At 38.8% G+C, this 12,801-nt stretch overlaps 1 pseudogene; it reads right to left on the bottom strand.

Moving 5' to 3' along the window:
* Positions 1–8,234: 8,234 nt before the first annotated feature.
* On the bottom strand, positions 8,235–9,632 carry LOC145817020 (cation/calcium exchanger 4 pseudogene; annotated as a pseudogene).
* Positions 9,633–12,801: the final 3,169 nt, after the last annotated feature.

Raw genomic sequence — 12,801 nt, forward strand, 5'->3', positions numbered from 1 at the left:
GCAAATGCAAACTCGCTCCATGTTTGGTCTCAAGCACATCAAAATAACGAGGTCTAATATGACCTTTAACCTCATTACCACCAATGAAGTGTCTCCTACCCCACGAGATGTTCGAATTTCTTCCATCTCTATGAGACACTCTCCCATGCAACTTATAACAATAAGGATGAATATGACCATGCATACCACAATGATGACAAATAAACACAGGGTGTATAGGGTGTACCTTCTTTTCTTTGACCTTACTAACTTTAGGAAGATTGAGAAATCCATCCTTATGTTGAATTTTTTGTTCTCCCTTTCCTTGGGTTCTTGTATCATGAGATGTAGATGCACTCTGTTTTTGCTCTTTGTTATCACCAAAGCCAATGCCACTCTTGTCAGAACAAATTTGTTGAGACCCAATGATATTGTCCAAAGTCTTTGATCCTCTGTTCCAAAGACCAATGGTAGCCATAGCACACTTGAGTTCTTCCTCTTTCTTGATCATTAGTTCTTCCAAAGCAACTTGAGACATCTCGAGAGTTTCAATTTTTTCTTCATATGTTGCATAGATTTGCTGTAGCTCGTTCCTCTCTGTCTCACAAGTCAAGAGTTTTGCACAAAGAGCTTGTCGATCATTAGCTATCTTGATGGCATCAATCCTAGCCTCGGAAATCTCCTCCATTAGTTTGACATTCTCACTTTCACATGCTGTGAGTTTCATAGCGAGTTTGTCATTCAATTTGGATAACTTAAGAGATTCCTTATACAACTTTTCATAAGCTTGCTCAAGCTCTTCATCATCACTTCCCGAGGATTCATCATTAGTCGCATTCTCAACCAGGCTCTTCGGATACTCTGTTCGTCCTTTAGTTTCGGAAGCCGCCATGAAAGCAAGGAATTGTTTATGTCCCTCTTCACCTTGATCTTCGTTGTCACTTTCATCTTCATCAAATTCTGATTCATCATCCCAAGTGATAACTAGGGCTTTCTTCTTCCTTAACCGAGTGGGGCATTCTTGAGCAAGTGGCCAAATCCTTGGCATTCATAGCATTGGACTCTTTCAGAGTTCCCTTGTATCTTTCCTTTCTCCTTCTTGGCTATAGAATTAATTTTGAGTTTATCTTTGCCTTTAGATTTATGAGTCTGAGTAGATTCCAAAAGATTAGGATTCTTTTCCAAAAAAGATTTTTTTAATTGTTTAACAAAAGTAGCCGTAATCTTGGAATCTATCTCACAATCCTCATCAGAATCCTCTTCAACTCTATGAGCACTACTAAAAGCAATATCTTTTTGTTTCTTTTTGAAATTCCTATGTGCCTCATAAGTTTGGAGATTTCCAACCAAGTGATCCAGCTTGAGGTTGTCAACATCTTGAGCCTCCTCAATAGCCGTAACTTTTGATTGAAACCGATCGGGCAAGGATCTCAAAATTTTTCCCACAACTTTGGATTATGGTATTTTTTCACCTAAATTGAAGCTGGAATTTACAATGTCACTCAACTTCGCATAAAATTCATCAAAGGTCTCACTATCTTTCATTGAAAGGTTTTCGAAACTAGACGTGAGCCTTTGAAGTTTTGAGCGTTTAACAGAAGAAGTGCCCTCATGAATAGTTTGTAAGATATCCCAAGCCTCTTTTGCGACTTCACAATTGCAAATACGACTAAACTCTTTAGGTGTGACAGTGCAAAAGAGAGAATTGATAGCTTTACTATTCCGGCTACTATTTTGGTAATCAATTATGTCTCACTTATCAATTGGTTTGGGGAATGTTACTCTATCAACGGTAATTGTTGGTTTGGTTCACCCATTCATGACAGATTGCTAAACTTTTTCATCTATAGATTTCAAAAACGATCTCATCCGAACTTTCCAAAAAGAATAATTGGATCCGCCAAGTAAGGGTGGTCGAACCATAGAATTTCCCTCACGTATTGAATCCATTATCACAAATTAAACAAGATCTCGTTCTAATTTTTTTTTTTTTAAAAATAAGAATGACCTGCTTTGATGCCAATTGAAAAATCTAAAAATCCCCTAGATGTTGATTTGTGATTATGTATCAATTTTAAGCAGTATATAACAATCCCAATCAAACAATCAAGATAAATAGACACAACGATTTTACGTGGAAAAACCACAATTGGACACCTCCAATTGTGATAAAAAAAACAACGGGCAACAACCATAAAACAATCCACTAAGAAGATATAAAGTAATTACACAGGTATACTCTCAATTACCTAGCGAATCCATGCTCGAATTGAACCAACCTCTATGTGCCTCTTCCAACCTCGTCTTCACCTCGGAATTGTCTTGACGATGAGCCACTCCGGAATCCACCAAAGCTTCAGGCTCGAATTCTTCAGAATCCACCGAAGAACAACTCTCTCTTTTGTGTAGAACAAACAAATAATCCTTTGATGTATACTCTTTAAACCATGAGTTGAATACTCAATCAAAACATCAAAGAAAACTAGCAAAATATCCCCAGATATAAACCCTAGAACCCAAGAAGAAGATCTAGAGAAGTAATCCTAAAATCTGACTGAATCACGTACTTATAGAAATCTGAATCGTGATGCTCGCTCGAGCGAAGATTCTCTCGCTCGAGCGAGGGACCAAAAACGCGTGTTTTCCATAAGTGGCTCTGCTCGAGCGACACGCAAGCTTCGCTTGAGTGCACATTCATCTCTTTCAGGTTTTTTGCCAGACACAGTCTTTGCTCGAGCGAGCACTCCTTTGCTCGAGCGAGCAAGGGTGGACATGCAACTTCGAATGTAACTTTGCATTTTGCTTCGGGGGCGCTGCCCTTGGACCCCACCGTGGCGCGCTGTCCCCTGGACCCCCGCGAGCTGACTGAGCAGCTCGATCCCCGTCACAATCAGCGAAGTGGAAATATTGAAAGTATTAACATCATAAACTTCTCTGCAAGGCACAATTCGGGTTGGATTCGCATCTAAACACTTATAGCCTCACTAAAATAAAAAGTGCGAAAACAAATACAACTTAAAGGAGTTTTGTCAAACGGGGTTGCCAAGAATAAAAACCTAACAATATATATATATGTGTATATGAGGAGTTGGAATGTTTCTGTATTGTATTCCACGCTTAGATGTGTCTGATCTTAGAACAGATATGGAGAAAAAATAGAAGAAGCGGCATTTTTGGAGGACTGAAATTGTCCGAAGTGCAGAGGCATCTGCAACTGCAGTTTCTGCAGGTTAGTGTTTATTTTGTTAACTTTTCTACTTTTCATTGGCATTTTAAGTATTTTGGTGGTGAATCTCACATTATTTTCTTTTCAGGAAGAAGCAAGGACACCAACCCACTGGTATGCTTGTGCACACAGCCAGGACAACTGGTTTTTCCTCTGTTCAGAGATTCTGCATGCTAAAGGCCCTGAAAATTTGGTATTAAAAAGATTGTAAAAGGTGTTAACGTTGGGCCAACACATACAAGAAGGCAACACGATTGATGGGATTATGTTGAAGGAGACTAGTACCAAAAAGTCTCGAATTTCTAATGGAGTCTCCAAGAAAGAGGTCAAAACTAGTCAAACAGTTGGAGTTGTAGAAGAGAAAAAGAACCTGGAAACAAGGATTTCTAAGGGAGTTTCATCTAAACTAATTAAACATGGAAAGAATAAAGAAGGAAGACATTGCAGAAAACAAACAAATTCTATGAAGTTCCAAAACCAAGATATTGATCTGGACATCCCATTGCCTTAGGGCACTGAGTTGACAACTGTTGCTGGAATTGACCTACCACCGGAAGCTTCTGTGCTGCTTTTGATGAGCCAAGTTAACTTTACATCTTTTTGTAGTAGGAAAAAACTGCAACTTAGCATCTGTTGATATTACATGCAGTATCAAGGGTTTGTTTGGCATTTCAACCACTCCAGTAAAACTAGTTGTTGAATAATGGTATATGCTCTGTTAGTTGAGAGAAGTGATATAACAGAGAACATTTCTAGTTCTTAGTCGGGTCCATAGATAAAGCACAATTTGCATTCACTTTGATGTTTTACTATGCATCTATTCTATTTTAAGTTTTTTGATGTTTACGGTTATCCTGTTCTTGTCACTCAACTGTTCTCAAACATGAGGTACATAACACTGATGACTAGTAGTGCCTGTTATTCTTTGTACTTCGCATATTTGTTAAGCTTTTACTGATATGATTTTGATGGACAGTGGCTATAAATATACCCCATTTACTACTGAAATGTTTGGTTGATTTGCTGCCTTGTTTCTCTTTTATTGATAATACTTTTGTAGATTAGTAACAAAATCAAGCTTTTAGTAGCATGTTGTTTTTTATCTCACTTTTTACATTGCCCATTCTCCTTTGATTGATTCTTGATTTGAAGGAAGGGGAGCCTGAAGATGTACTTTATGAACTAATACATGGGGGTCGTGGGTCAGAGGAAGATCATCTCCAGTTGTCCATTTTCACATCCGAATGCTGACTCTGATGCAAAAGGACTTGGGAGAGAATTATAAACATCTGCACTAAACTCATGTAGCTAATCAAATTCGTTGTAGTGGGTAAATATTCTCATATTTGTTGTGTTCTCTGTTTAGCTCTCCAGTGATAACTCCAAAACTTGGCAAAGATTCATGGCTGAATTCCCTACAAAATTGTACCTCCAGATCTTCTTCTATATTGAAAAAGCTGAAGCTGGAGCGGTTTGGTGGGGAAGCTGATGATTATGATAGTTTAGACTCCTAATAAATGCTTAGACTGTGAGAACCCAATAAAAAATAAATAAATACTTAAATAATAATAATTTTACAAACCTCAAATGTTTTACTGTGAATCTTTAAGTGTAAATTAAATACTATTAGAGAATATTTTAATTAATTTTCAAACACATAATATTAAAGGTTAATAATAATAATTAAGTTGGACGGTTGGTTATATATATTAGGGAAGGTAAACCCTAGAGATTTTGTGTTTATAATTTTAATCAACCCTAGCTCTCCTAACAGAAGCAACTGTGAGGGGGAGAGAGAGGGAGAGAAGAGAAAAGAGAGATCGGAGAGAAACTTTCAGCAACATTGGTGGTCAACAACTCTAAGGTATTGTCCTATCTTATTATATTTATATATTGTGATGGTTCATGTGTGTAATGTGCTTGTTGTTGGGAAGGAATGGGAGAAACGGGTGTGTTGTTTGGGTGCCAAGTCAGTGGTTAGTGATGAGAAATAATGGGTGTAATTCTTAGTCCAAAAATTCTGCACACAAACACAAACTTTAAAAATCAAGAAACCATATCAAACGGATAAATTTTAAACTAAAATTTTTACAGTAGATTAATTACATATTGAATTACAGGAATTTTCTTATAATTTTTGGGAGTCAAAATCCATATAAATTGATGCGTTCAAATCTGTTGAAAAAACTAGTGTAAAACAGTAACTTCGGAAGTGTTGTTCTCTTTGGGTACAAATCCGAAAATTATCAAATTAGCATAATTAGAACCGGTTACAAGTCTAGTTTCTTACATTTTTGGTCTTGCATTGATTGCTTGTGTATACTAAGAGAACCATTGATTTCTTTAAAGTGCTGCAAAAAGCGACCTGTTTGGATATAATTAATTGTAAATAATTATTTTGATAAGCAAATCAGGTAAAACCAATTGGGTTTGAAAGTTAAAATATATTAGTTGATATCTGGAGGGTTTTGGAATTTTTCTAACAGCATGGAGTAGGGTTTTAATTTTCAAAGTTAGCAAATAGATTGGAAAAACTTGTTTAAAATTTTGTTTTATCTTACAGTTACTTTTAATTCAGTTTCGATCTGAACCTATGTCTTGGGTAATCTTAGACCTTGAAGAACATGAACTTAGGTATTATTTAATTGTAATGGTGGGTTGGGTTGAGCTATGATAGTGTGATTTAGCTTGGGGTTACTTAGTTTCTTATTCTTTTTAGTATTTTTGAGTTAGTAGTGACATGTAGTTTTTGTACTTGGTCCAAGGCACTAGTTGGACTTTCCTATTCGGTTTGAGGCTTATATTATTCCGTGTTTAGGTGAGTAGTTGCATGCTACAGATTTTTATAAATGTTCCCCTATCCTGAACTGTTGAAAAATTAAATTGTTGTTTCAATACTAAACTGTTTTGATAAATTATTATATTGTCAATGGAATCTAAAACATGTGTAAACTTGGCATACTGTAAACTATTTGTTATGGTCTCATGTTTATAATGGTGAACTACCATGTTTTTGCGAAACTGAATTGTACTGATTATTGAGACCATCTGTATATAAAAATCCAGGGAAATTATTCCACTGCGTGTGGTGACTCTAGCCACTAGGGAATAGATCCGGGTTGGGCTGTGATGACTCTAGTGCTCAATGATTGTAAGCAAAAGACCTGGGTTAGGCTAGGTGACCTTCAATCGGATCATCTTAGAGAAAAGGCCCGGGTTGCCACCCCGAGGATGACTCTTGGTTCGATATTGGATCCAACGGGCTTATTGCCTTGAAAACTTTGTGGCATGTTACTTGTTATTCTTGGTACCCAAAAAATTATTAATGATCATGTTATATTCTTTTTTTAAGTGGAGAATGTCATTTATTATGTTCTTGAGAGACACGAGTATTTTAACTATTGACTTGTGAAACTTTCTTTCTGAAACAAATTATCTTCATGAAAACTATATGTCAATTTAGTTTCTGTGATATATATCTTATTTTGGATTTGGACTCTGTTTTCAAAACAGTATTTACTATCTATGTTTTTACTTACTAAACTATTAGCTGACTTAGTTGTTTATCATTTCCAGGTATTAGAAGGACTTAGAGTGGACAGGGACTCAATTGCATGGACCTCTAGGGTATTCATATATTTTGTTTTAGCTTGTTATGTCGGTTTTGTGCATACATTGTGGTTGAATTTTATTTAAAATTATTTTATTTTGTAGGCGAGTTGTGTCCCATTTAGTATATATTTTTGAAAGTTGATTATGGCTTGTTTTGCCATGCATACTGGTGACATGTCATTGGTTTGAATTTTGATTTATTTTTACTGGACTATTGTTATAGTTATTCTATGGGCTAGGTCCTATGGGCCACGACCGGTCATACCCTGGTTTGGGGTGTGACATAGACTATTAAATTTTCTTTGTGATGAATTTTTTGCACTGCATAAGTTATAAGGTTTCACCTTTTCTTTGTTCAAGTCTTGAATTTTTGCCCCTTTGCATCACAAAATGTTGTGGGAAAATACATAATTTTTCCTTGCAGAAAAATAAGGAGTTGGATAGAAGACCAGAATTCAAAATTTGCTGAAAAGGGAAGGAAGCAAAAGAAAGAGTTGTTGCTGCAAAGCATAAGGTAGAAAAAAACTATGGACTTCTCTAATTTGGGAGCATATAATAATGTCTTTTATAGTACTTTTATTTTAAATTTAATAATATGTACAGGAGAAACAATTGAAGCAGAAGATGAAGGAAAAAGTGGCCAAAGCTGTCATTGCAAAAAAATGGTGTTCCTCTTTCAATTTTTGAGCATGAAGCTATTTTTCACAAATTAAAACTGAAGCAGCTCAAGCTCATGCCGAGATGGTGGAGTTAAAAGGCATGTTACCTACGGGTATGTTTTAAGTGTTCCATACAAAAAAGTTGAGTTGAACTGGTAACTGGGCTGTTAAAGTTTGCCTTTGTAGAATTTGGATGGAGGTGCCTAAGTTTAGCTTGCCTATTGAGTTTGTGAATGTTGGTCTGACCTCATACTTATTGTAATTTTAACTGAGCTCGTTAAATAGCTTTTTGCATAGGGCTACAAACAAACCAACAATTCAATTTGGCAAAATATAACTTTTGGGTTAATTTGGTATTCATTCTTTATGAACCTAGAATAGATTAGGGGTTAACCAGGTGAGTGAGTGGATCAATGCCAAAATGGGTGCAATTCTTGTTTGGGATTCTTTTGACTTATTGAATGCATGACACCTGTGAAAAGGTCAAGAAAAATTTGATATGAAAAAAATATATATACAACCTATTGTGATTTCTGATGTTTTAAATAATTCTTACCTATGTTACATGCAAATATTTTTAGAATCTCAATAACAAAATACGTTTTGGCAATAAAAAAAGATTGTTGAAATATTTATGTTGTATTTGGCCATTATGGTTGGCTACTTGACTAGATTTTGGAGAGTCGGCACATCATTTTCCTTAAGAATTCTACTTGGTCACCTAGTCTTTCTTTCCTTTTCAGCAATTACACATATTGCTATAATTTGTTATAATCTCCATATTTACTATCAAGCCTCAAAGAAGGGAAGCATCCAGACAAAGCGATCTGCATACCATCCCCATCATTCATTGCCAATGCAACATTTTGACACTAAATCACCCATCGAGTTGCCCCATGCCAATACAGTTAATCCAAGGATTGATGAATTAACCCCTAGAATTACATTAACCCTACCAACAGAGCAACAAGCTCATTTGCAATCATGTAGAACCAAATGATACTCATAAAAAATCCACCCAAAACCCATGGAAGTAAAAACTTCTAAGGTGGACAATCTGATCTAGTGTACCGACAAGCAAGAACACCGAGTGCACAATCAAGTGGAAACACCAAGCAAATAAGCAACCTTTCTGCTTTTAGAACCCACACTGTCTTGAGTACTCCAGAGAAATGCTGGAAGAATGGGATCAAGTGAAGCACTGCCTACAGCGTAGAGACTTTTGAACAAGATTCCTCCTCAACTAGAGGAATTGTCAACCAGCGTGGCACTGTTAAAGGCAACTCCATTATCGAACATAGTTTAGAATAGGAGAATGACGAGTGCTCAGTTTCTATGCCATCATCAATCCATCCCCACACGGCATTGTCAGACACCTTAGCTGACTGATTTGAATATATTGTCACATTTGATGCCCACATCCACTGAGACAATGCACTACGGGACACGATTGTATCACTTTATGTGTCCATATCAAGTAAAGTACTATATAGAGTCATCCTCTTGGTTCCCTTGAGAGAACACACTTCCTTTGATAGGAAGTAATGGTGTAACAACATCCAATTTCAACCTCCATGCATGTTTCCTCAAAATCTCATTCACAGCAACAACAAATGCATAAACCGCATAAATCAAGACAAATGGGATGGCTCCGCCTACATTCACCTTACCAACATACAACATCAATGAAAGTTATACAAGAGTAACAATGAAGAAAGAAACTAATATCTCTAATAAAACATTTCCGATCAATCCAAACTTCCTGCTCAGCTACACAGAGAAACAGTCCCAACAACGACACAAGTAACAAACACTGACCCACCCAACACACTATTAAGTCCCACATCACCAGTGCCTGCCCCATAAAATCAGTAATACTTGCAAACACATTAGAAACTCCGTAGAGTCACCCCAACAACAATTGGAGATAGTCTCAATAGGCTTGAGAGCTTCTCCAAAGAACAATAGAAGTAATCCGCAGTGTGACCCAATAGATATAACAATGTAGCCAGCCAAATACACAATATTCCATAAGTAAATGCATTTTCATGACAATCACAATAGAAAAACATTGTATAATCAAAGAATCCACCGGACGAGCACTGGGGGTGCACTTTCAAGAACTCACAACGGCTTGCAAAATTCACGTGGTTGAATAATCAAGCACAAAATTTAGGGTTACTTGCTATAAGAGGAGCTAATTTGAGCCCATTAAATTAATTAGGCCCAGTAGTCCAAGGTTGGTGGGCCTGAATTTATCCCAAGTCCAAGATTGGTGGGCCCGGATTTATCTCCATCAAACGGGTTGAATCGCTCTAAGCCTCAAAATGGTTCAGATCCATGAACTTAGAGACTTACTCGAGCCCGGACTCGAAAGGGTATTGAGCAAGCCTAGAGATCCGAGACACTTGGACTCGAAAGGGTTCGGATCCATGAACCTAGAAATCCGAAGCACTTGGCTTCAAATAGATTCAGATGCAATCTAGAAGTCGCTCCGTTAATGAGTCCCAGAACACTTGCAGGCTTGGAGCTTTCCAGGATCTACGCACCAGAACAATAGACGTAATGGAGTTCGAACAAAGGACCCAATCCTGAGGACGGTGAGTGGAGATAAATTCACTCTTCAGTTAAACTAGCCTATACCCGGGGTCGAGGTGGCACGATCTAGGGGGTCCCTGAGACTCGGAAATATTTGCGACAGGGCGTTCTCTTGAGGTACCCCTGACCCTTATGCGGCAGGACGTCCTCTGGGACTACCCCTGACCCTTTGGGATAATTGGGGATCATTGGTTAGGTGTGGCTAAGAAGAAGGGTTCGCCGAGAGGTTGATCTCCTCTTCGGGGTTTTCCTCATCCTCGGAGAGGTCACCTCCTCGGACAAGGTGGTTAGAGAGAATATTCCCCGTGTGCCTTGCACATGGGCTCCATCCTACATCATGAGGTGCCTATAAATAGCACCCATCCATAGCTTTACAAGGGATGGATTTTGGAGAGATGACTCTTAGGAAAGAACTAATTTTCCATCTCCATTATCAACCTTGAGAGTGAAAGTGGAAGATCCATGGGAGAGCCTTGCCATTATCCTCTCTCTAAATACTTTGCCTTCTTCTTCACCCAATCTCTTATCTCCATCATCTCCTTTACTCATGTGTTCTTAAGTTGAGACTATTGAAGAATCTAAGCCTTTCATCTTCTTCTAGAGACTTCGAAGTTGTTCTTCAAGGATCTTCGAAGATCTTTGAATTTTCCAACGACGTTCTTGAACCCTCTCATACATTTGGCGACTCTGCTGGGGAGGCGGATTGGTTAATGGTCTCAACGAGATCTGGAGCCTACACAACTCCGGCAAAAATGGCGGATAATGAGACTCATCAACAAGGCTCTTCCAATGGTGGTGATGAGAGAACTCAAGTTCAAGACTCACCTCTCATCCTTGAAGCTATTCAAGGACTCCAATACACTCAACAAGAGATTCTCGTGACCCTTCAAAATCTCACCCACACCATGTTGGTGATGGGTTCGCATTTCGCACCACCGGCAACAAATGGAGGTCAAATCGGCGCCGACAAGCATTAACAACTTCATGGTAAGGTTGGGAATGGTCAAAACCATCAAGATCCACTCCAAATTCTCCCCGAAGATGTACAAAATGGTGTGCAAAATCAAGTGCTAGGAGGAACAAGTCATGGCCAACCTGCGACCCATGGAGCGCAAAATCACACACCTGGAGGATTGAGCCATGGTCCAACAGTGGTTGGAGGAGTTTCCAGCATGATGAATGGTGTTCCAGGGGTTGTGGAAGTTCAAGGAAGGCCTATAGAAATTCCTCTACAAAATGGTGCTCCATCCATGCCTAATTTTGTTCCACCGATTGTAAATTCTACTCATGTACCAAGTGGGTCTCCTTTGGCTCTGACGCCAAGTTTGCAAGTCCAACCCAGTATAGCCATGGCATGCAATGAACTTTATGGGACCCAATGCAACGTCCCATCACCAAATGGCATGTCCATAGGTGCTGATGGCCAATATTGTCATGTGTCTTCATTGATGATAAATTTTCAACACCCAAATGGCCAAGTCGCTCTAAGTTCAGTTTTCGGGTCTACAAGCCAAGTTCTGGGAATACCACCATCAAGTTCTCTCCCTCAACAATTTCTCACTCTCGCCGATGTGCAAGCCATGTTCGATCTCGAACGGGGCAAGAGGACTTTACCCTCTTTGCCTGATCCGGATGTCAAGCCACCTTACCCTATCGAGATGTTGAGTTATCCATACCCGGAGGGGTACACGGTGCCGAAGTTCATCAAATTCGATGGCAAACAAGGAAATGCTCGAGAACATGTTGTGCGGTTCATCAAGACTCTGGGTATTCATGGTTCAAACCACGTCCTCTGGCTGAGAGAATTCTCCAAGTCCCTCACCAACCAAGCATATAGTTGGTACGTTAACTTGACCCCAAACTCTATTTGGAGTTGGGAGGAGATGGTCAACAAATTCCACACCAAATTCTTTCAAGCGGCTGAGAAGATAACCGCACTTATCCTATGTAAGGAAAAGCAACGGGAAGGCGAAGACATTCTTGAATATGTGAAAAAGTTTCAAGACAAAGCTGTAGACTATCATGAGGCTGTGAAGGAAAACTACTTGGTCCAAATCTGTATTGAAGGGGCATTGAACGAATACAAGATGCTTCTTGTTAATCACAAGCTACCCACCTTCTCGGCACTAATTGAAGCATCTCGGAACATCAACATACCTCAATCTCAGGAGATCAGGTTCGAGACTAGTTATAAAGCCAACTTCAAGTCATCCCGAGGACCTTCTGTCACTGCGGCTTCTGCGTCTTCTACACGAAAGTCGCAGGGGGAGGAATTCAGAGGTCAGAAGAGGAAAAACTATGAAGATGACACTCCTTTTCCATGTAGTGTCGAGGAGGTGAAGGCCTTAGTTAAAGAATGGGTGGCAGACGGGGAACTGAAGTTGCCTCATGTCGAAAAGCTTTTGCCGAAGAAGGACCGTGAGGGTCCTAATTATTGTGTTTTCCATCGATCACTAGGACATCCTACAAAAAAGTGCCGGATGCTTAAGAAGATCTTTAGAAAGAAAGTCGAAGCACATGTGATAGAGTTTAGAGAACAGAAGCCCCAGGATATCTTAGAAGACATGGCTATGATGGTATGATGGTGCATGATGGCCACAACCTGAGCAGCTGGTGAAAGCTTTCCAAATGATCTTGCAACTCTAGGGGCAAATTTCAACATTCCGTAGAAGAAGTTTATCTATGACATTTACAATTTGTATTTACTGCATTGTCTAAGAATTTTCT

Source organism: Camellia sinensis, chromosome 2, assembly GCF_055761805.1.
Source record: "Camellia sinensis isolate YWXY chromosome 2, ASM5576180v1, whole genome shotgun sequence".
Taxonomy (NCBI): Eukaryota; Viridiplantae; Streptophyta; class Magnoliopsida; order Ericales; family Theaceae; genus Camellia; species Camellia sinensis.